The sequence below is a fragment of the Lucilia sericata genome, unplaced genomic scaffold (assembly GCF_015586225.1).
Source record: "Lucilia sericata isolate MDLA Ls3-8-SP2 unplaced genomic scaffold, ASM1558622v1 Contig001022F_arrow, whole genome shotgun sequence".
Taxonomy (NCBI): Eukaryota; Metazoa; Arthropoda; class Insecta; order Diptera; family Calliphoridae; genus Lucilia; species Lucilia sericata.
In genome coordinates this window covers 76,981-101,092 of record NW_023995004.1, presented here as the reverse complement: position 1 = coordinate 101,092, position 24,112 = coordinate 76,981, and the positions used below count along the sequence as shown (strand labels likewise).

General features: G+C 31.9%; 1 long non-coding RNA gene across 1 annotated transcript in view; it reads right to left on the bottom strand.

Annotated features, from left to right (window-relative positions):
- Positions 1-23,880: 23,880 nt before the first annotated feature.
- The window catches only part of LOC119609633, a 73,780-nt gene continuing 73,548 nt past the window's right edge, over positions 23,881-24,112 (bottom strand). The window contains exon 3 of the long non-coding RNA XR_005231944.1: positions 23,881-23,957. This is a non-coding gene — a long non-coding RNA (uncharacterized LOC119609633). The remainder of the gene's footprint in view (positions 23,958-24,112) is intronic.

Genomic DNA, 24,112 nt, shown 5'->3' with positions numbered 1-24,112 from the left:
TATAGTCTAGTCTATAGTCTGTCTATAGTCTAGTCTATAGTCTAGTCTATAGTCTATAGTCCCTATAGTCTAGTCTATAGTCTAGTCGATAGTCCTAGTCTATAGTCTAGTCTATATCTAGTCTAGTCTAGTCTATAGTCTAGTCTATAGTCTAGTCTATAGAGTCTATAGTCTAGTCTATAGTCTAGTCTATAGTCTAGTCTATAGTCTAGTCTATAGTCTAGTCTATAGTCTAGTCTATAGTCTAGTCTATAGTCTAGTCTATAGTCTAGTCTATAGTCTAGTCTAGTCTATAGCCTACTCTATAATCTAGTCTATAATCTAGCCTATAGTCTAGTCCATAGTCTAGTCTAAAGTCTTGTGTATAGTCTATTCTATAGTCTATACTGCAAATTTCCTGGAGCTTTTCTTGGTAAATTGGTATATTTTTCGGCCAGGCTTCTTTATACACATAGATACAGATATATGTACAAATATTTGGATTCATATTTTAGTAAGCCCTTATATGTTGGTCACCTGCCAAATTTTTTTTTCTTCCCTTTCTTAGCTAATATTGATGATAAACAATATCAAATTTTATAGCTGCCTCTTAGAGTGAGTGCAACATTGAGTGTTTTAATGGATGTTTTATAATGCTTTTCCCTGTTCATTTTTTTTTCAAAAATATACACAAAGAAATAACGTTAATATCCTTCCGTCGCAAGTATTTTTACAGGAAATATTTTTGTTGCTACTGCTGCTACTGTTGTTTTTTTACTCGTTTTTTATTATGTAAATATGAGATAAACAGCCGGAAGCACCTAGAGTTATGCTACAGTATATTTTTAAAATTGTAGAGTTTTTTTGTTTGTTTGTTAACATTTAAAAGGCAACAACTTGGTATAAGGATTTGTCAAATACTCACACCTTTAAACATTAAAGTTAAATCCCAGTATAAATATGTCGAAAACAGTGTTTAAATATACTTTTTTTTGTGTAGAGAAAAAAAAACCCATCATTATCATGTATTTGCCATAAACAACTTGTTGTTTTACAAATATGTGTTTTTTGTATAAAAATATATGCATATATTGGAGTGTGAAGGATCCTTTAGGTTTTCTTTTTAATATTGTATTGTATGTATGTGTAAAATGAAAACAATGTGAGTATGTAGAGGTTTACAGCTGGTATATATTAACAATTTGATTTTAAACAAAAAAAAACTGTTTCTACTCCTTAAGGAAGCTATAAACCTTGTGTTCCTCTAGTTTCCTAGTATGCAACGAACCAAACTCTGACCCTTATAAATAAACATGTATGTTGCCATGTATGTCTGGTACGAGAAAAAAATAAAGAAGGATACTTCATTGTTTTGCCAAGTGTCAGTTTACAAGCTTAACAAGTTTGTAACATAGACAATCTATGGCAACCAAAAAATTTACATACAATAACCCGACATACATGCCATGTATGTATTTCTATTTTTTTCTTATTATTTCTTTTCTATAACAATTGTATAAATTTTTTTCCAGATTTATTTCACAGTAAAACTTTTTCTTATTTCTTTTTTTTAAATTTTGGCAACTTGTTGGGTTCGATTTAGATATAGTATATATTGTTGTCAGTGTTTTTGTTGTTGTTGTTTTGAGTTTGGTTTGCCTTTTAGATAACAACAAAAATAAAAACAAGTTGTTAGGATTTATCTTACTTGTAGGCTTGAGGCATAATTTTATGTGTGTATTTGTATATCATATATGATTTTTTTTTCATGCAGTTAAGGGCAACTTTACTTTTTTCTTACAAATGTGCTTAGCTTTTCCTATCAAAAACTTGGGCCCAAGATTTACTGCTTCTTTACTCTTGCCCCTAACTGCCTCCTATTGCACACTTAGACAAACTTTGCCAAACAACTCGAAACCGTACACATGTTTCAGTTCTCAATATTTTAGATTTTTAAAGTGCTTGTGGTGTTACTTGTATAATTAAATTTGATATTTTGATTTTTAATTTCATTTTAGTAAAATTTAAATTTCCTAAGAGGCTTTTCTGTAACATAAAATTTAAATTGAAGTAGGTACTAAAGTCTAAAAGCTCTTCTTAATAGAAAATCAATTTGTAAATAACAATTAGTAAAAGTTGTTTTTATTTAAAAAGCTTTTTTGTGGCCAAAAACTGATTGAAGGTAACATAAATCTATTTTATCTAAATAGGCACATATCTTTAGTTTTTGTACTATAAAGTTATTTTCCCACCACTTCCACATCCGACCGCCTGTCCCTACCTTGATCTTGTATTTATTAAACTTAGAAACCCACACCCTTTTATAAAGAAATTCGTAGAGAGCTGAAAACAATTGTTTAGTTTATGTTCGCTTCTCTTTGTGAGCTCTCTTTTAAAGCTCTCCACTCAAAACATTAGAATTCTGCTCTATGTTTCATTCTATATAGATTTTTCTTTTAGAAAAATTATATTCTTTCAGAAAAAGCTTTTTTTATTGAATGAAAACTGAATTGGCTTTTCTTTATGAATCATTACTATTCGAAAAAATGTCTGTTCTTAAGAAAAAGCTCGTATTAATGAAATCATTTTAAAGCTTTAAGTAAAAGCTTTTTAGATCCGTCCTTCTTAAGGAAATTTTACTTAACAAAAAGTTCTTTATTAAAGAAATCTCATCTGTCCTTCAAAAAGCGATATCTGTCCTTCTCAATTAAAAGTTCATTATTAAAGAAAAAAAGCTTTTTGGTAGTTTTTTCTTTTGTATTTTTTTGCAAAAATAACTTTTTGTAAAAAAACTTCTTTTGGTAGTTGTTGTAACAGATTGACTTTGACTGGACGTTCTTCCCTGGGTTGATGCAGCTAGTGTTAAGTTGATAATCTTTGGCCTATTGGTAATCGGGTCGTTCCGGATTGAAGACTGTCTTGGGAACGATTTAAAATTGGATATTTTTGTAAAGAAAAAGCTTTTTCTGTGAAAAAAACTTTTTAAAACAAATGTTTTTATTAAAAAAGCTGATTTTAGAAACAATTTTTTTCTAAAAAGAATTTAAACACATTTTTCAGAAAATTCTATTTTTAAAAAGCTTTTTTTTAGAAAAAAGATATTTTTGTAAAAACAAAGACTTTTTAAATCTGTTTTAAACAAAAGCCTTTTTTAAAGTAAGCTTTTTCTATGAATATCTGATAAAAATAATTTTTGTATAAAATAAAAAGCTCTTTTGGAAGAAAACGTTTTTCTGAAGAAATTTTTTTAAGAAAACTTTTTTTGTGAAGATAAGATATTTTAGAACAAGAAGCTCTTTTTCTATGAAAATCTCATAAAAAAAGTTTTTGTACAAAATAAAAAGCTCTTTTGGAAGAAAAATTTTTTTAAGAAAAGTTTTTTTTAAGAAAACTTTTTTTTTGTGAAGAAAAGATATTTTAGAACAATAACCTCTTTTTAAAAGAAAAGCTTTTTTTCAAGAAAAGACGTTTAGTAGGAAGAGCATGTTTTGTACAATAGGCAAAGCTTTTTATTTTTTGTTCAATCAAGCTCTTTCTCCTCTTTTTGAGGAAGAGATCTTTTTTAACAAGAAGTTCATTTTGAAAGAAAAGCTCTTTTTGAAGAAAAAGCTGTTTTGTAGAAACTGTGTTTTTAGTAGGAAGTGCATGTTTCGTACAGTAAAAACAAAGCTTTCTATTTTTTGTTCAATAAAGCAGTTTTTTTTAATGAAAGTTTTTGTAATATTTTTTTGTAAAAAGCTCTATTTATTAAAAAGCTCTTTTGGTAGATAATTTTGTTTTTAAAGAAAAAGCTTTTTTTTTAAGAAAATGCCCTTTTTGAAGAGGAAACTCCTATCTTTTGCAGTAAAAGCTCTTTTTGTAGGAAAACTATTTTGTAGAAACCGTTTTTTTAGTACAGTGCTCTTGTTTTGTACAAAAGACAAAGCTTTTTTTATTCTGTTTGTGTTTTTTTTTTTTTTTTTTGCAAAAAGCTTTTTATATAAATATTTATTGTTCTAGAAAAAGCTTGGTTTTTTTAATTTTAGTAAGAAAGTAATTGCTTTAGTGAGAGAAAGCTTTTTGATGCAGAAAAATCTTTTCTCTAAAGAAGTTTGATTGTATGTTTTTAAAATTTTATGCAAGGTTTTTTTAGTTATATTTCTTAAAAGCTTATTTTATGAAGCTTTGACCAAAGAAACTTTTGTAGTTGAAAAATAATCTCATTTCTTTCAAATAAGCTTTCGATATGTCGAATCCGTCAATGATAGCTATTTTTGATTAACTAATGCGTGCTTTGTCGTTAGCAAAAGCTTACTTAAAGCCTCTAACAAAATAGCAACATCCACACATGCTTTACTTGGGTACATGCGATAATGAGAAGCGCATAGTAAGCAACTTTTATATATAACAACATTTAGTATCATTATTTTCAAGGTGTTTTATGAATATGTATTGAATTTCTTATGTAAAAAAGCTTTTTAGTTAGAAAACTTTTGTAATAGTGGCTTTTTTCAAAAGCTTTCTCATATTGATTCGAAAAAAAAAGTCTTACTATAAGTTCTTAATAAGTTTTTCTGTATAGAAAAAACTTTTTTGTTTTCAGAAACTTTAGTCTTAAAAGCTCTATGTTGTTGAGAGGCGTTATTAAAGTTCTGATGAATTTTAGTTTTCACTAATAACTGATATGTTAAGTGGTATTATATATGAGAAGTTTTGCTTAATTATTTGGAAAATTTCTTAACAATTTGATGAAATATCTCATGGGATTACAGCATATGCTTTAGGAAAAGCTTAAATTCTTAAGCTTAAATTTAATTTTCTCAATATTGAATTGAAAATTTAGTATTGCATTTGTAACCCAACTGTTTGTGTTTCTTTTTCATATCATATATTCGTAAGTTTTTTTTTATCAGTCTGGTTGAAATTCCACAGACAGAATTTATTTCCTTTACTACTATACATTTACTACTATTTTTTTATAGGACATATACTGAAAAAAAAATACCCCAACCGGAATACAAAATAAAATGATTTTTTCTGGAAAAAAAGACAAAAAACTTTTACTTTAACCAATGAATGTTGACAATTCCCCAAATAGTCTTTACTTTAAAAAGTTCTTGGTTTGTTCTCACAACTGCAATAAAGGCCAAAAAAATTAAAACAAAAAAACTGGCAAAAAAATATGAGTAAAAAAAGTATTAGGAGACTGCACATTATTAACGAGTTTTACCTAAACAGTTTATGGTGGCGTTTTTTTAAAGTATTAGGGAGGCAATAACAAAAACATACATGTAGTAAAATCTTCTGGTTTATTTTAAAGTTTTCTTTAATAACAGTTAACTCCCTAATATTTAAACTAGGTTTTTGTCGCCTTTATATTTGGTTGCTTTACTGCTTTTTGCTCCTGTTTTTCCTGTATACACTTCCTGACTGTAAAAATACGACGACGACGACTGTATACATGACTGTTGTGGTGATGACCTTACCAAATGCCTGTGCCAAGTGAAATAAATCTTATGAAAAAAAGAAAAGAAAAACAAAAACCGCGTGAAAAGTTTTCCAATTTTTCTTTGTTTTTTCTCAACATTTTGTGGCATAAAAGTACAATTTATTCCATAAACATACACATGCATACGATGAAACAAAAAAAAAAGTGAAAATAAACTTTTTAAAAACTGTAGTCTATGAAGTAGGAATAAAGTAAAATAATGTATGATGCTACATACATAAGATGGAAACATAAAACTATAAAAAATTTAGAAGAATATTTCTTTCAAAAAAACTTAAAGAGTTGAAAATTTAAAATATTTGCAAAACAATTTTATAAAAACATTTGGAGTGGCAAATTTTCTATTAAACAAGTCTAACCTAGACGGAGTGTGGCTCACTTTTTTTCAAGTAAATATTAAGCTTTAAAGAGTCTAAGGGTATATACATCATTTCTTAAGTTCCTCTCTTGCCTTTTTCTTTCTTAACAATTCCTAAAATTATGTGCATTGAAAAATCCTTCTATGTCCTTAACTTTCAATACATCTAACCTATTCTAAGTATTCTGGTAAAAGTGTAAATATATGTGCATAAATTTGCACATTGAAAAGAAGTATTGTAAACAAGTTAAAGAAACTCACACTTGTACAAATACAAGTTAAACACAGGATATGAAGAAAGAAAAAAATTGGCGGCCATTTTTCAAAAGCAAAACCATAAAAGAACAAACGTTGAGTAAAATTAGCAACTCTTCAAAAATTTTAATTTTGTTTCTTCCTCCATTCAACACAGACCCACTGTCATCTATTTATTACCGAGAATACGTACTCAATGCCTCGTTTCCACTTTGTTTTTATACCCACCATCAAAAAAGATGGGGGGTATATTGTTTTTGTCATTCCGTTTGTCACACCGAAATATTCATCTAAGACCCATAAAAGTATATATATTCTGGATCCTTATTAAATTCTAAGACGATCTAGCCATGTCCGTCCGTCTGTCCGTCGGTCCGTCTGTCTGTCCGTCTGTTGAAAACACGATAGAGTCCAAACGGAAGCAGCTAACGAGCTGAAATTTTGCACAAATATTTTATATTGATGCAGTTTGTTTGGTATTGAAAATGAGCAATATCGGTCCACGAGTTCGCCTAGCCCCCATATAAGGTCCCCTTCAGAAAACGACTTTAACGCTCATAACTGACTAAAAGAAACATCTATAGCGATGAAATTCGACATGAACATATTTTACAGGAACCCTAATATTATTGTAAAATTTTTTAAGGATCGGTCCATAATTCACCCTATCCCCCATATAAGGTCCCCCTCAGAAAATGATATTAACGCTCATAACTGACTAAACGAAGCAGCTATAGCAATGGAATTCGACACAAGAACATATCTTATAGGAATCTTAATATCACTGTAAAATTTTATAAGGATCGGTCCATAATTGACCCTATCCCCCATATAAGGTCCCCCTCAGAAAATGACATTAACGCTCATAACTATCTAAAAGAAGCAGCAATAACGAAGAAATTCGACATAAATAATTTTTATAGGAATCTTAAAATCATTGTAAAATTTTATAAGGATCGGTCCATAAATGACCCTATCCCCCATATAAGTCCCCCTCAGAAAATGACATTAACGCTCATAACTGACTAAAAGAAGCAGCTATAGCGATGAAATTCGACACAGACATATTTTTTAGGAACCTCAATATCTTTGTAACATTTTATAAGGATCGGTCCATGATTGACCCTACCCCCCATATAAGGTCCCCTTCTGAAAACGACATTAACGCTCATAACTGTTTAAAATAAGCATCCATAGCGATGAAATTCGACATAAACATATTTTATAGGAACCTTAATATCATTGTAAAATTTTATAAGGAACGGTCCATAATTGACCCTATCCACCATATAAGGCCCCCCTCAGAAAATGACATTAAAGCTCATAACTGACTAAAAGAAGCAGTTATAGCGTTGAAATTCGACACAAATATATTTTATAGGAACCTTAATATCTTTATAAAATTTTATAAGGATCGGTCCATAATTGACATTAACCCGCCTCCTTCTGAAAATGGCTTTAACTCTCATTACTAGACTAAACTAAAATCGTTCTAGAAAATTTGACGAGGATCGGTCCATAATTGACCAAACGTCCCCCCTAAATAAGGTCCCTCTCAGAAAATAACTTAAACGCTTTTTACTACCATAAAAGTGCAAGTATAGCGACAAAATTCGACAAAAATTTCTCTATACATAGATGTAATAAATGAGAAAATTGGATAATAAAAGCATGGATTCTTAAATATCAAAGTTTATTTATAAGGAAGCATTCCTTTTTGGCAATGATTTGATGGTGGGTATACAAGATTCGGCACAGCCGAATATAACACTCTTACTTGTTTCTTTATACACATGTGTGGGTTTTCTTTACATGGAATTTAATAATAAAAATTTTTTTAGAGAAAACAGTATTTAATTGAAGTGTAAGAATTTAATTAAATCAATTATGAAAAGGCACAAAAAATGCTAAAAATAGAAAAAAAAACACCTAAATTAATCTACTTAAAGGAAATATCCTTAAAATAAAGGAAGGAATGCCTAAAGGCAAAATAAACTTCAACTCAAGCGTGAAAAAAAAACAATTTTAAGAGCTTTGCTTTCGCTTTTTTTTCTCGGTATTTTCCATCAAAAGTTTAAGCATAAGCCAATGTATCACAGAAACTAGAACAGAACAAGATAAGAACTAGAACAGAACTAGACAGAACTAGAACAGAACTAGAACAGAACTAGAACAGAACTAAAACAGAACTAGAACAGAACTAGAACAGAACTAGAACAAAACTAGAACAGAATTAGAACAGTACTAGAACAGAACTGGAACAGAACTAGAACAGAACTAGAACAGAACTAGAACAGAACTAGAACAGAACTAGAACAGAACTAGAACAGAACTAGAACAGAACTAGAACAGAACTAGAACAGAACTAGAACAGAACTAGAACAGAACTAGAACAGAACTAGAACAGAACTAGAACAGAACTAGAACAGAACTAGAACAGAACTAGAACAGAACTAGAACAACTAGAACAGAACTAGAACAGAACTAGAACAGAACTAGAACAGAACTAGAACAGAACTAGAACAGAACTAGAACAGAACTAGAACAGAACTAGAACAGAACTAGAACAGAACTAGAACAGAACTAGAACAGAACTAGAACAGAACTAGAACAGAACTAGAACTAAACAGAACTAGAACAGAACTAGAACAGAACTAGAACTAGAACAGAACTAGAACTAGAACATAACTAGAACAGAACTAGAACAGAACTAGAACAAACTAAAACAGAACTAGAAACAGAACTAGAACAGAACTAGAACACTAGAACAGAACTAGAACAGAACTAGAACAGAACTAGAACATAGAACAGAACTAGAACAGAACTAGAACAGAACTAGAACAGAACTAGAACAGAACTAGAACAGAACTAGAACAGAACTAGAACAGAACTAACAGAATAGAACTAGAACTAGAACAGAACTAGAACAGAACTAGAACAGAACTAGAACAGAACTAGAACAGAACTAGAACAGAACTAGAACAGAACTAGAACAGAACTAAAGACAGAACTAGAACAGAACTAGAACAGAACTAGAACAGAACTAGAACAGAACTAGAACAGAACTAGAACAGAACTAGAACAGAACTAGAACAGAACTAGAACAGAACTAGAACAAACTAGAACAGAACTAGAACAGAACTAGAACAGAACTAGAACAGAACTAGAACAGAACTAGAACAGAACTAGAACAGAACTAGAACAGAACTAGAACAGAACTAGAACAGAACTAGAACAGAACTAGAACAGAACTAGAACAGAACTAGAACAGAACTAGAACAGAACTAGAACAGAACTAGAACAGAACTAGAACAGAACTAGAACAGAACTAGAACAGAACTAGAACAAACTAGAACAGAACTAGAACAGAACTAGAACAGAACTAGAACAGAACTAGAACAGAACTAGAACAGAACTAGAACAGAACTAGAACAGAACTAGAACAGAACTAGAACAGAACTAGAACAGAACTAGAACAGAACTAGAACAGAACTAGAACAGAACTAGACAGAACTAGAACAGAACTAGAACAGAACTAGAACAGAACTAGAACAGAACTAGAACAGAACTAGAACAGAACTAGAACAGAACTAGAACAGAACTAGAACAGAACTAGAACAGAACTAGAACAGAACTAGAACAGAACTAGAACAGAACTAGAACAGAACTAGAACAGAACTAGAACAGAACTAGAACAGAACTAGAACAGAACTAGAACAGAACTAGAACAGAACTAGAACAGAACTAGAACAGAACTAGAACAGAACTAGAACAGAACTAGAACAGAACTAGAACAGAACTAGAACAGAACTAGAACAGAACTAGAACAGAACTAGAACAGAACTAGAACAGAACTAGAACAGAACTAGAACAGAACTAGAACAGAACTAGAACAGAACTAGAACAGAACTAGAACAGAACTAGAACAGAACTAGAACAGAACTAGAACAGAACTAGAACAGAACTAGAACAGAACTAGAACAGAACTAGAACAGAACTAGAACAGAACTAGAACAGAACTAGAACAGAACTAGAACAGAACTAGAACAGAACTAGAACAGAACTAGAACAGAACTAGAACAGAACTAGAACAGAACTAGAACAGAACTAGAACAGAACTAGAACAGAACTAGAACAGAACTAGAACAGAACTAGAACAGAACTAGAACAGAACTAGAACAGAACTAGAACAGAACTAGAACAGAACTAGAACAGAACTAGAACAGAACTAGAACAGAACTAGAACAGAACTAGAACAGAACTAGAACAGAACTAGAACAGAACTAGAACAGAACTAGAACAGAACTAGAACAGAACTAGAACAGAACTAGAACAGAACTAGAACAGAACTAGAACTAGAACAGAACTAGAACAGAACTAGAACAGAACTAGAACAGAACTAGAAACTAGAACAGAACTAGAACAGAACTAGAACAGAACTAGAACAGAACTAGAACTAGAACAGAACTAGAACAGAACTAGAACAGAACTAGAACAGAACTAGAACAGAACTAGAACAGAACTAGAACAGAACTAGAACAGAACTAGAACAGAACTAGAACAGAACTAGAACAGAACTAGAACAGAACTAGAACAGAACTAGAACAGAACTAGAACAGAACTAGAACAGAACCTAGAACAGAACTAGAAACAGAACTAGAACAGAACCAGAACAGAACTAGAACAGAACTTAGAAACAGAACTAGAACAGAACTAGAACAGAACTAGAACATAACTAGAACAGAACTAGAACAGAACTAGAACAGAACTAGAACAGAACTAGAACAGAACTAGAAACTTTTGTCGATCACTCGACAAATTTTCTATAGAAACTTGTGTCGATCACTCGACAAATTTTCTATAGAAACTTGTATCGATCACTCGACAATTTTTCTGTAGAATCTAGTGTCGTTTTTTGGGCAATTTCATAAAAGAATGTGATCCGATATGTGAGCAAATTTTGTATAAAAAAAGTGAATCAATGTCTAGGGATATTTCTAAACTAATGTATGCCAGAGTCTTTTTAAATTATTTTTTAAATATTTTTTGTTTGTTTTTGATTGGCTTCCATCATATTAAACAAATCTCTGCCAAATTGTAAAAAATCCAACCCCATATATTATTTACACATATGTGAGTGTACAAATAAATTTTCTACTTAAAATTCTTTCATATGAAATTTTCATTATACAAAAACTTCAATTTTCCTCCCCTCCCTCTAATACTTCATTTTGCATTCTTTAGCTTTGTTAATAATTAATAAAAATATTTATGTCAACGCAATTATCATCTTTGTTGTGTGAGTTTGTTAAAGAGAAAAAAAAACAATGTTACTGCTGTTATTAAAACATTTGTCTCGTAAATATTTCAAAATTAAATTCCTTCATTATTTTTCATTAAATACAGTACGAGTAGGAATAATGGAAATAAACAACAACTACAACAACAACGAGAAAAAAATGTCATTAATTAAATTGTCGCTTATTTATACAATACTATAGATTGTATGTATAAGTTTAAACAGTGTATGCATGTATGTGCAACTTCCATTTGAAGTACGAATGTGTGGCATAATATTGTTAATGTTGTTGTTGTTACTACTAATACTGCTGCTGGTTGTAGCATTAGCTGCCACTGTAATTGTTGTTGAAGCATGCTTTTCTAGTCACGAGAGATTGAGTGCATTGTAGATACAGTTATATCTATGCATGTATGTATGTATGTACGTATGTAGTTATGTATGCTTCATTGCGAGTGTGTCAGTAAACTCTAAACAACATTTGAAATTCCCTATTGGGAATTATTAACACTTGTTGTTTGCACTGAAATTGGACTGATGTGTATGGTGGGTTTTAAGTTAAATACTGCAGGTCAGATGTTACATCAACATAAAGTTATTAATTTAAAGCTCTAATGCTCTACAAGTTCCACAGCAAAATGTTTTGTTATAATTCAATTAAATGCTAGCAAAGACTTTATAAGGTTTCGCTGTCTTTAAGTTTTTAAATATTAAAAATTTTTAGTTCAAATTTTTCCATTCCAAAATTTTCCTAACGAGCTGCTATTGCTAGCTATAGGTTTTCAGTGCATTTTATTATATTATATGGCTGTGAGGAAATATTTGCTTAACTTTTTATACAAGTGGATGTGTATGGAATACACATGTATTTAATTTTATGCTGCATTGTATTTTATTTAAGTTTATTTATGCTGCTGTTGTCATTGTACTAAAATATTTCATACGATGTTTGGATAATGGCATAAAGTTGCATAATATTTTGTTATTAAATTAGATTTTATGAAATTATGTACAACTGGAAAGAAAGAGTAAAAACCACGACTAATAACTATACGCTATACTGCTCCAGAGTTCTTATAGAGAAAATTTGTAGCAACAAGTCCAAAAGATTCCACAGACTATTTTCTGTGACAAAGTACATAACTAGAACAGAACTAGATCAGAACTAAAACAGAACTAGAAGTAGAACAGAACTAGAATAGAACTAGAACAAAACTAGAACTGAACTAGAACAGAACTAGAACAGAACTAAAACAGAACTAGAACAGAACTAGAACAGAACTAGAACAGAACTAGAACAGAACTAGAACAGAACTAAAACAGAACTAGAACAGAACTAGAACAGAACAAAACAGAACTAGAACAGAACTAGAACAGAACTAGAACAGAACTAAAACAGAACTAAACAGAACTAAAACAGAACAAGAACAGAACAAGAAAAGAACTAGAACAAAACTAGAACAGAACTAGAACAGAACTAGAACAGAACTAGAACAGAACTAGAACAGAACTAGAACAGAACTAGAACAGAACTAGAACAGAACTAGAACAGAACTAGAAACAGACTAGAACAGAACTAGAAACAGAACTAGAACAGAACTAGAACAGAACTAGAACAGAACAGAACTAGAACAGAACTAGAACAGAACTAGAACAGAACTAGAACAGAACTAGAACAGAACTAGAACAGAACTAGAACAGAACTAGAACAGAACTAGAACAGAACTAGAACAGAACTAGAACAGAACTAGAACAGAACTAGAACAGAACTAGAACAGAACTAGAACAGAACTAGAACAGAACTAGAACAGAACTAGAACAGAACTAGAACAGAACTAGAACAGAACTAGAACAGAACTAGAACAGAACTAGAACAGAACCTAGAACAGAACTAGAACAGAACTAGAAACAGAACTAGAACAGAACTAGAAACCGAACTAGAACTAGAACAGAACTAGAACAGAACTAGAACAGAACTAGAACAGAACTAGAACAGAACTAGAACAGAACTAGAACAGAACTAGAACAGAACTAGAACAGAACTAGAACAGAACTAGAACAGAACTAGAACAGAACTAGAACAGAACTAGAACAGAACTAGAACAGAACTAGAACAGAACTAGAACAGAACTAGAACAGAACTAGAACAGAACTAGAACAGAACTAGAACAGAACTAGAACAGAACTAGAACAGAACTAGAACAGAACTAGAACAGAACTAACAGAACTAGAACAGAACTAGAACAGAAATAGAACAGAACTAGAACAGAACTAGAACAGAAACTAGAACAGAACTAGAACAGAACTAGAACAGAACTAAAACTAGAACAGAACTAGAACAGAACTAGAACAGAACTAAACTAGAACAGAACTAGAACAGAACTAGAACAGAACTAGAACAGAACTAGAACGGAACTAGAACTAGAACAGAACTAGAACAGAACTAGAACAGAACTAGAACTAGAACTAGAACTAGAACTAGAACAGAACTAGAACAGAACTAGAACAGAACTAGAACAGAACTGGAACAGAACTAGAACAGAACTAGAACAGAACTAGAACAGAGCTAGAACAGAACTAGAACAGAACTAGAACAGAACTAGAACAGAACTAGAACAGAACTAGAACAGAACTAGAACAGAACTAGAACAGAACTAGAACAGAACTAGAACAGAACTAGAACAGAACTGGAACAGAACTAGAACAGAACTAGAACAGAACTAGAACAGAACTAGAACAGAACTAGAACAGAACTAGAACAGAACTAGAACAGAACTAGAACAGAACTAGAACAGAACTAGAACAGAACTAGAACAGAACCAGAACAAAACTAGAACAGAACTAGAACAGAACTAGAACAGAACTAAAACAGAACTAGAACAGAACTAGAACAGAACTAGAACAGAACTAGAACAGAACTAGAACAGAACTAGAACAGAACTAGAACAGAACTAGAACAGAACTAGAACAGAACTAGAACAGAACTAGAACAGAACTAGAACAGAACTAGAACAGAACTAGAACAGAACTAGAACAGAACTAGAACAGAACTAGAACAGAACTAGAACAGAACTAGAACATTGTACTAAATATTTGTACTAAAATATTTCATACGATGTTTGGATAATGGCATAAATTTGCATAATATTTTGTTATTAAATTAGATTTTATGAAATTATGTACAACTGGAAAGAAAGAGTAAAAACCACGACTAATAACTATACGCTATACTGCACCAGAGTTCTTATAGAGAAAAGTTGTAGCAACAAGTCCAAAAGATTCCACAGACTATTTCTGTGACAAAGTACATAACTAGAACAGAACTAGATCAGAACTAAAACAGAACTAGAAGTAGAACAGAACTAGAATAGAACTAGAACAAAACTAGAACTGAACTAGAACAGAACTAGAACAGAACTAAAACAGAACTAGAACAGAACTAGAACAGAACTAGAACAGAACTAGAACAGAACTAGAACAGAACTAAAACAGAACTAGAACAGAACTAGAACAGAACAAAACAGAACTAGAACAGAACTAGAACAGAACTAGAACAGAACTAAAACAGAACTAAAACAGAACTAAACAGAACAAGAACAGAACTAGAACAGAACTAGAACAGAACTAGAACAAAACTAGAACAGAACTAGAACAGAACTAGAACAGAACTAGAACAGAACTAGAACAGAACTAGAACAGAACTAGAACAGAACTAGAACAGAACTAGAACAGAACTAGAACAGAACTAGAACAGAACTAGAACAGAACTAAAACTAGAACAGAACTAGAACAGAACTAGAACAGAACTAGAACAGAACTAGAACAGAACTAGAACAGAACTAGAACAGAAGTAAAACTAGAACAGAACTAGAACAGAACTAGAACAGAACTAGAACAGAACTAGAACAGAACTAGAACAGAACTAAAACTAGAACAGAACTAGAACAGAACTAGAACAGAACAGAACTAGAACAGAACAGAACAGAACTAGAACAGAACTAGAACAGAACTAGACAGAACTAGAACAGAACTAGAACAGAACTAGAACAGAACTAGAACAGAACTAGACAAACTAGAACAGAACTAGAACAGAACTAGAACAGAACTAGAACAGAACTAGAACAGAACTAGAACAGAACTAGAACAGAACTAGAACAGAACAGAACTAGAACAGAACTAGAACAGAACTAGAACAGAACTAGAACAGAACTAGAACAGAACTAGAACAGAACTAGAACAGAACTAGAACAGAACTAGAACAGAACTAGAACAGAACTAGAACAGAACTAGAACAGAACTAGAACAGAACTAGAACAGAACTAGAACAGAACTAGAACAGAACTAGAACAGAACTAGAACAGAACTAGAACAGAACTAGAACAGAACTAGAACAGAACTAGAACAGAACTAGAACAGAATTAGAACAGAATTAGAACAGAACTAGAACAGAACTAGAACAGAACTAGAACAGAACTAGAACAGAACTAGAATAGAACTAGAACAGAACTAGAACAGAACTAGAACTGAACAAGAACAGAACTAGAAAAGAACTAGAACAGAACTAGAATAGAACTACAACAGAACTACAACAGAACTACAACAGAACTAGAACAGAACTAGAAACAGAACCTGCTAGTTTTCTGTTTTAAATACATACATGTGGACTATGTATATGTAAATATGTTATTTAATTCTTTAACTAGTTGATTTTAATTACATTTGCAATTGTAAACATATACTTTGACAAACACCATCATCATCGTCATGTCATTGGTCGTTTGAAAAGAACATTTTTGTGCAGATAATGTTTGTTTTTAATTGTTGACAATTGACATAAAAATGCAAACATAACTATAACTTCATATTGAATATAATAAACATTAAATTACAGACATTTTAAAATTAAAACATTCATATGATAAATTTAAAAATGTCATAAAGATATAGAGAGAAAAAAAGACAAATGTGCAAACATTATTTTTGTTTGCAATTATAATTGTCACGCAATTGTCAAATTGATGTTTAAACTGCACATACAACGAAGACAACATGTCATAGACAACAGACAGGATGTCTGATTGTCAAGTTAGAACGGGTTCATGCTAATGTACGACTATTCCTCTGTATGGGAATGTAGAATTTCAATAAAAACTATAGCACATCCTCAAAACATATAACATTTTTAGAATGTAAAAGGAAAATGTAGTATGTTTGATTGTATATTAAATATGGTTGCATATCATTTTATATCGTTGCCACGCTTTATTGCAATAAACATGTTTTGTTTCAGAGTAGCAGCTTGTTAATGTCGCTGATTTACTGCTGCAATAAGCAAAATGAAAAAAAATCCAGCATCAACAGATGTTAGATGCCTGTTTTCCCGTTCATGAAACAACAAATAGAAGCGGCCTTATTTTCATGTTATTGTAATTATTATTGTCATTGTAGTCGGGGTAAGAAGAAAAGAACTGCTGAGTTTTTTTCTTATTTATGTAATTTGTTTAATTTTCTTTTGTTGCAGCAGTGATGAAGCATGCAACTCAGCAAGTTATAACTAACTTGTCATGCAATTAACACAACGTTTTGCAACAAGTTTTAATTTGATATTTTTACTATTTTTTTAGTTTTTCTGTTTTTTTCTAGTGATGCGTATGTGTTTCGGTTTTGTGCTGTGTTATTTTTAATGTTGCATGCAGTATAATTCTTTGTTGCATGTTTGCTCATTGGCAGTTTTGTCGTTTAGTTTTTTGTGTTTTTTTTGTAGTTCTTTCTATTTGTTTTATCATGCCGTTAGTTAATGAACACAATGATTGTAATGGTGAAAACATTAGGATGGATGAACTAGAACTGAACTAGAAATGAACTAGAACTGAACTAGAACTGACTAGAACTGAACTAGAACTGAACTAGAACTGAACTAGAACTGAACTAGAACTGAACTAGAACTGAACTAGAACTGAACTAGAACTGAACTAGAACTGAACTAGAACTGAACTAGAACTGAACTAGAACTGAACTAGACTGAACTAGAACTGAAAGAACTGAACTAGAACTGAACTAACTAGAACTGAACTAGAACTGAACTAGAACTGAACTAGAACTGAAACTAGAACTGAACTAGAACTGAACTAGAACTGAACTAGAACTGAACTAGAGAACTGAACTAGAACTGAACTAGAACTGAACTAGAACTGAACTAGAACTGAACTAGAACTGAACTAGAACTGAACTAGAAAGAACTGAACTAGAACTGAACTAGAACTGAACTAGAACTGAACTAGAACTGAACTAGAACTGAACTAGAACTGAACTAGAACTGAACTAGAACTGAACTAGAACTGAACTAGAACTGAACTAGAACTGAACTAGAACTGAACTAGAACTGAACTAGAACTGAACTAGAACTGAACTAGAACTGAACTAGAACTGAACTAGAACTGAACTAGAACTGAACTAGAACTGAAACTAGAACTGAACTAGAACTGAACTAGAGAACTGAACTAGAACTGAACTAGAACTGAACTAGAACTGAACTAGAACTGAACTAGAACTGAACTAGAACTGAACTAGAACTGAACTAGAACTGAACTAGAACTGAACTAGAACTGAACTAGAACTGAACTAGAACTGAACTAGAACTGAACTAGAACTGAACTAGAACTGAACTAGAACTGAACTAGAACTGAACTAGAACTGAACTAGAACTGAACTAGAACTGAACTAGAACTGAACTAGAACTGAACTAGAACTGAACTAGAACTGAACTAGAACTGAACTAGAACTGAACTAGAACTGAACTAGAACTGAACTAGAACTGAACTAGAACTGAACTAGAACTGAACTAGAACTGAACTAGAACTGAACTAGAACTGAACTAGAACTGAACTAGAACTGAACTAGAACTGAACTAGAACTGAACTAGAACTGAACTAGAACTGAACTAGAACTGAACTAGAACTGAACTAGAACTGAACTAGAACTGAACTAGAACTGAACTAGAACTGAACTAGAACTGAACTAGAACTGAACTAGAACTGAACTAGAACTGAACTAGAACTGAACTAGAAACTGAACTAGAACTGAACTAGAACTGAACTAGAACTGAACTAGAACTGAACTAGAACTGAACTAGAACTGAACTAGAACTGAACTAGAACTGAAACTAGAACTGAACTAGAACTAGAACTGAACTAGAACTAGAACTGAACTAGAACTAGAACTGAACTAGAACTGAACTAGAACTGAACTAGAACTGAACTAGAACTGAACTAGAACTGAACTAGAACTGAACTAGAACTGAACTAGAACTGAACTAGAACTGAACTAGAACTGAACTAGAACTGAACTAGAACTGAACTAAACTGAACTAGAACTGAACTAGAACTGAACTAGAACTGAACTAGAACTGAACTAGAACTGAACTAGAACTGAACTAGAACTGAACTAGAACTGAACTAGAACTGAACTAGAACTGAACTAGAACTGAACTAGAACTGAACTAGAACTGAACAGAACTGAACTAGAACTGAAATAGAACTGAACTAGAACTGAACTAGAACTGAACTAGAACTGAACTAGAACTGAACTAGAACTGAACTAGAACTGAACTAGAACTGAACTAGAACTGAACTAGAACTGAACTAGAACTGAACTAGAACTGAACTAGAACTGAACTAGAACTGAACTAGAACTGAACTAGAACTGAACTAGAACTGAACTAGAACTGAACTAGAACTGAACTAGAACTGAACTAGAACTGAATAGAACTGATTAGAACTAACTAGAACTGAACTAGAACTGAACTAGAACTAAACTAGAACTGAACTAGAACTGAACTAGAACTGAACTAGAACTGAACTAGAACTGAACTAGAACTGAACTAGAACTAGACTGAATAGAACTGAACTAGAACTGAACTAGAACTGAACTAGAACTTAACTAGAACTAAACTAGAACTGAACTAGAACTGAACTAGAACTGAACTAGAACTGAACTAGAACTGAACTAAAACTGCACTATAATATCTCATACAAATCTTTGTAAGAATTTTAATTTCTTATAAAAATATGCCTCCCTAATGTCCTCCTATTCTACGACTTCATAGTCACCATAGAGCTAAAGTCTCTTGGTAAAAGTACCATGGTTTTATTTAAGTTAATTTTTTTGTGTTTAATTGTTGTACTCGTATGTTTTAAATTTATTATAAAAAATATAACTAAATTATTATACAAGCTACATTGTCGACAGTTGTTTAGTGGAACAGAAAAAATGCAACTTGTGCACTTACAATTGCGTACAAATGTTGACAAAAAAAAAAAAAAACATACAAATATTTTCTATGCTTAACAGTAAAGAACATAAACTAATTGACTGGGAACATTTGAAAGGAGACTGTATGTCTTTTTTTGTTGTTTTTGTTTGAAATACTAATTAAACTAAAAGGAAAATGCAACCAGGAAGAATAATAATAAATATTATTTAAATTACACACATGTTAAAGTTCAACAGCGGGTCATTTTGATAAGAAAATGGAATTAGAGTAGAATGGGATATAATCGAGGTTAAAGTGATGTTGAGTGTTTTTTAAAATTTTATTAAAATGTTAAAATTTTAACAATATACTGTACTAGGATGTGTTGCCTACTTTAAGGCTTAAGAGTACATATTTTGAAAATGCTCCATACTTTTCCTCTTTCCTACTGCATTTTTAAGTTAGCTAGTTTTCATTCTTAAAAGATTTTAATGTGCCTTATTATCCAATTAGCGCTTTAACTCTAAATATTAGCTATGTAAATCAGTTTTGAATACAAAAAATTTTTTTCACATTTCAAAAGTACTTTTCTCTGTAATCCCATTTTCAAGGAAATCAAACAAACCGTATGAAATCATTTTCCAGCAAATTCGACTAATTATAATTATTTTCGGTTAACAATCTTTTAAAAACTATGTTTGGTTTGGTTTTTTGAAAAAAGAGGACTGAAAATAAAAAAGTCATTGTTTCTAAAGAAATGTTAAGATCTAAATGAAATAAACAGCGAATCTAGCAGAAGTATGTAAAGAAAATAGCATGAGTTTTCTCTTAATTGTAGTTCAGTTAAAGTAAGTTTGGAATCAGTTTTAGTCAGCTTAAGTTCCAGTCGGCTCTAGAAAAATCTTAGTGTCAGCTCTAGACCAATTTCAATTCTAGTTCAGTTCTAGTTCTAGTTCTAGTTCAGTTTTAGTTCAGTTCTAGTTCAGTTCTAGTTCAATTCTAGTTCAGTTCTAGTTCAGTTCTAGTTCAGTTCTAGTTCAGTTCTAGTTCAGTTCTAGTTCAGTTCTAATTCAGTTCTAGTTCAGTTCTAGCTCAGTTCTAGTTCAGTTCTAGTTCAGTTCTAGTTCAGTTCTAGTTCAGTTCTAGTTCAGTTCTAGTTCAGTTCTAGTTCAGTTCAGTTCAGTTCTAGTTCAGTTCTAGTTCAGTTCTAGTTCAGTTCTAGTTCAGTTCTAGTTCAGTTCTAGTTCAGTTCTAGTTCAGTTCTAGTTTAGTTCTAGTTCAGTTCTAGTTCAGTTCTAGTTCTAGTTCTGTTCTAGTTCAGTTCTAGTTTAGTTCTAGTTCAGTTCTAGTTCAGTTCTAGTTCAGTTCTAGTTCAGTTCTAGTTCAGTTCTAGTTCAGTTCTAGTTCAGTTCTAGTTCAGTTCTAGTTCAGTTCTAGTTCAGTTCTAGTTCAGTTCTAGTTCGGTTCTAGTTCAGTTCTAGTTCAGTTCTAGTTCAGTTCTAGTTCAGTTCTAGTTCAGTTCCAGTTCAGTTCTAGTTCAGTTCTAGTTCAGTTCTAGTTCAGTTCTAGTTCAGTTCTAGTTCAGTTCTAGTTCAATTCTAGTTCAGTTCTAGTTCAGTTCTAGTTCAGTTCTAGTTCAGTTCTAGTTCAGTTCTAGTTCAGTTCTAGTTCAGTTCTAGTTCAGTTCTAGTTCAGTTCTAGTTCAGTTCTAGTTCAGTTCTAGTTCAGTTCTAGTTCAGTTCTAGTTCAGTTCTAGTTCAGTTCTAGTTCAGTTCTAGTTCAGTTCTAGTTCAGTTCTAGTTCTAGTTCAGTTCTAGTTCACTTCTGGTTTAGTTCTAGTTCAGTTCTAGTTCAGTTCTAGTTTAGTTCTAGTTCAGTTCTAGTTCAGTTCTAGTTCAGTTCTAGTTCAGTTCTAGTTCAGTTCTAGTTCAGTTCTAGTTCAGTTCTAGTTCAGTTCTAGTTCAGTTATAGTTCAGTTCTAGTTCAGTTCTAATTCAGTTCTAGTTCAGTTCTAGTTCAGTTCTAGTTCAGTTCTAGTTCAGTTCTAGTTCAGTTCTAGTTCAGTTCTAGTTCAGTTCTAGTTCAGTTCTAGTTCAGTTCTAGTTCAGTTCTAGTTCAGTTCTAGTTCAGTTCTAGTTCAGTTCTAGTTCAGTTCTAGTTCAGTTCTAGTTCAGTTCTAGTTCAGTTCTAGTTCAGTTCTAGTTCAGTTCTAGTTCAGTTCTAGTTCAGTTCTAGTTCAGTTCTAGTTCAGTTCTAGTTCAGTTCTAGTTCAGTTCTAGTTCAGTTCTAGTTCAGTTCTAGTTCAGTTCTAGTTCAGTTCTAGTTCAGTTCTAGTTCAGTTCTAGTTCAGTTCTAGTTTAGTTCTAGTTCAGTTTCATCAGTTCAGTTCCAGTTCAGTTCTAGTTCAGTTCTAGTTCAGTTCTATTTCAGCTCTAGTTTAGTTCTAGTTCAGTTCCAGTTCAGTTCTAGTTCAGTTCTAGTTCAGTTCTAGTTCAGTTCTAGTTCAGTTCTAGTTCAGTTCAGTTCTAGTTCAGTTCTAGTCCAGTTCTAGTTAAGTTCTAGTTCAGTTATAGTTCAGTTCTAGTTCAGTTCCTAGTTCAGTTTTAGTTCGAATTCAGTTGTAGCAGTTCTGGTTCTGTTACTTTCTTTGTTGCTATATAGTTACTATTCTTCTGTAATTTTTATACCCACCATCAAAAAAGAACACATCGAAAATATGGGTCATAGACCCACAAAAGTATATATATTCTGGGTCCTCATTAAATTCTAAGACGATCTAGCCATGTTTGTCCGTCTGTCTGTCTGTCTGTCTGTTGAAACCACGAGAGAGTCCCACATACATATTTCTTATAAGTAAGGTTTGTTTTGTATTGAAAATGGGCAATATCGGTCCACGTTTTCGGATAGCCCCCATACAAGTGGCCCCTCGAAAAGCAGCTTTAACAAGCCATAACTTGTTTAAAAATACGAATATAGCGATGAAATTCGACATACGTTAATTTCTTGTGATCCAAAATCACTATGCGAATTTTATGAGGATCGGTCCATAATTGACCCTACCCCCCCCATATAAGGTCCCCTTCAGAAAATGACTTTAACGCTCATTACTGGCTTAAAAATATTAGTATATAGATGAAATTCGACATAAGTAAGTTTCATATGAGTCAAAATCTATCTAAAAAATTTTATGTTGATCGGTCCATGATTGACCCTACCCCCCATATAAGGTCCCCTTCAGAAAATGACTGCAACGCTCATTAATGGCTTAAAAATACGAGTGTAGCGATGAAATTCGACACAAATAAATTTAATACGAACCTAATTCTGTCTACCAAATTTTTTGAGGATCGACCCATAATTGACCCTACCTCCCTATATAAGGTCCCCTTCAGAAAATTACTTAACGCTTATAACTGGCCTAAAAATACGAGTATATAGATGAAATTCGACATAAGTTTCATTCGATTCAAACGAGGTTTGATGGTGGGTATATAAGATTCGGCATAGTCGAATATAACACTCTTACATGTTTCATTTGTTTCCTTTCACAGTTAAGACAAAGTCTGCACTACTTTTTCTGAATTTCGTTTCGTGTAGCAGTTTGTATTGTTTTACGGTAGCAGACACGTTCCATAGTAGATGTCTCTATTTATATACGTGAGCTCAATGTTGCATGTCATTGTCTGTATTAAAATATTTGTTGCAATGTCTACTTTTTTACAATTTTGGTAATAAGCTTTTTGTCTTTGTATGTGGCAAAAATAAAAATGATATCTTAAAGCTTACATTTATAAAAATTATTTAAATAATTTTTGATTGCACTATTTAATACCAAAGGCACTATTTGTAAAAATTATTTTTAAATTTTATTAAAAACCAAAATTATATTTACCTTAAGCTTTTTATGCGTTAAAGGATGAATAGTTGCATCAACTGACTATATGCAGTCTCAACGGCAGCAAAAAGAGGCAATGTCCGGCTACAGAGACCGTTTGACGCACTGAACGTTTACACTCACTAACTGCCACACACAGTGTGTGTGGATGAATGTGTTTTATATTGTTATTTTTGATCCACTTTACAAATTTATTTAATTAAAATACACACTACTATTTTTATTATTTTATTTTCATGTTTTTTGTAGTTGTTCTGTTCAACGTTTCTTTTATTATTTAAACAAAATAATGGTAAAATTGTTGTTTTCCCTTGTTTCCATTTAGCCTTATGGCCATATTAAACTATTGTTGTTGCCGTTATTGCTGCTGCTGAATTGCTGCTATTGTTGTTATACTGCTGTTGGATGCCTGTGGCAAATTGCAATAATTATCTACAATGAAAATGAGAGACACAGACAGAAAAGAGAATATATTAATACAACGCGAAAAAAACGCATAAACTTTAAATAAATACAATAAGAATTAAGCGAAAAATAAAAATATTTAAAAAATTTAAGTGAAATTAATGAATTTAACTTTCAATCGT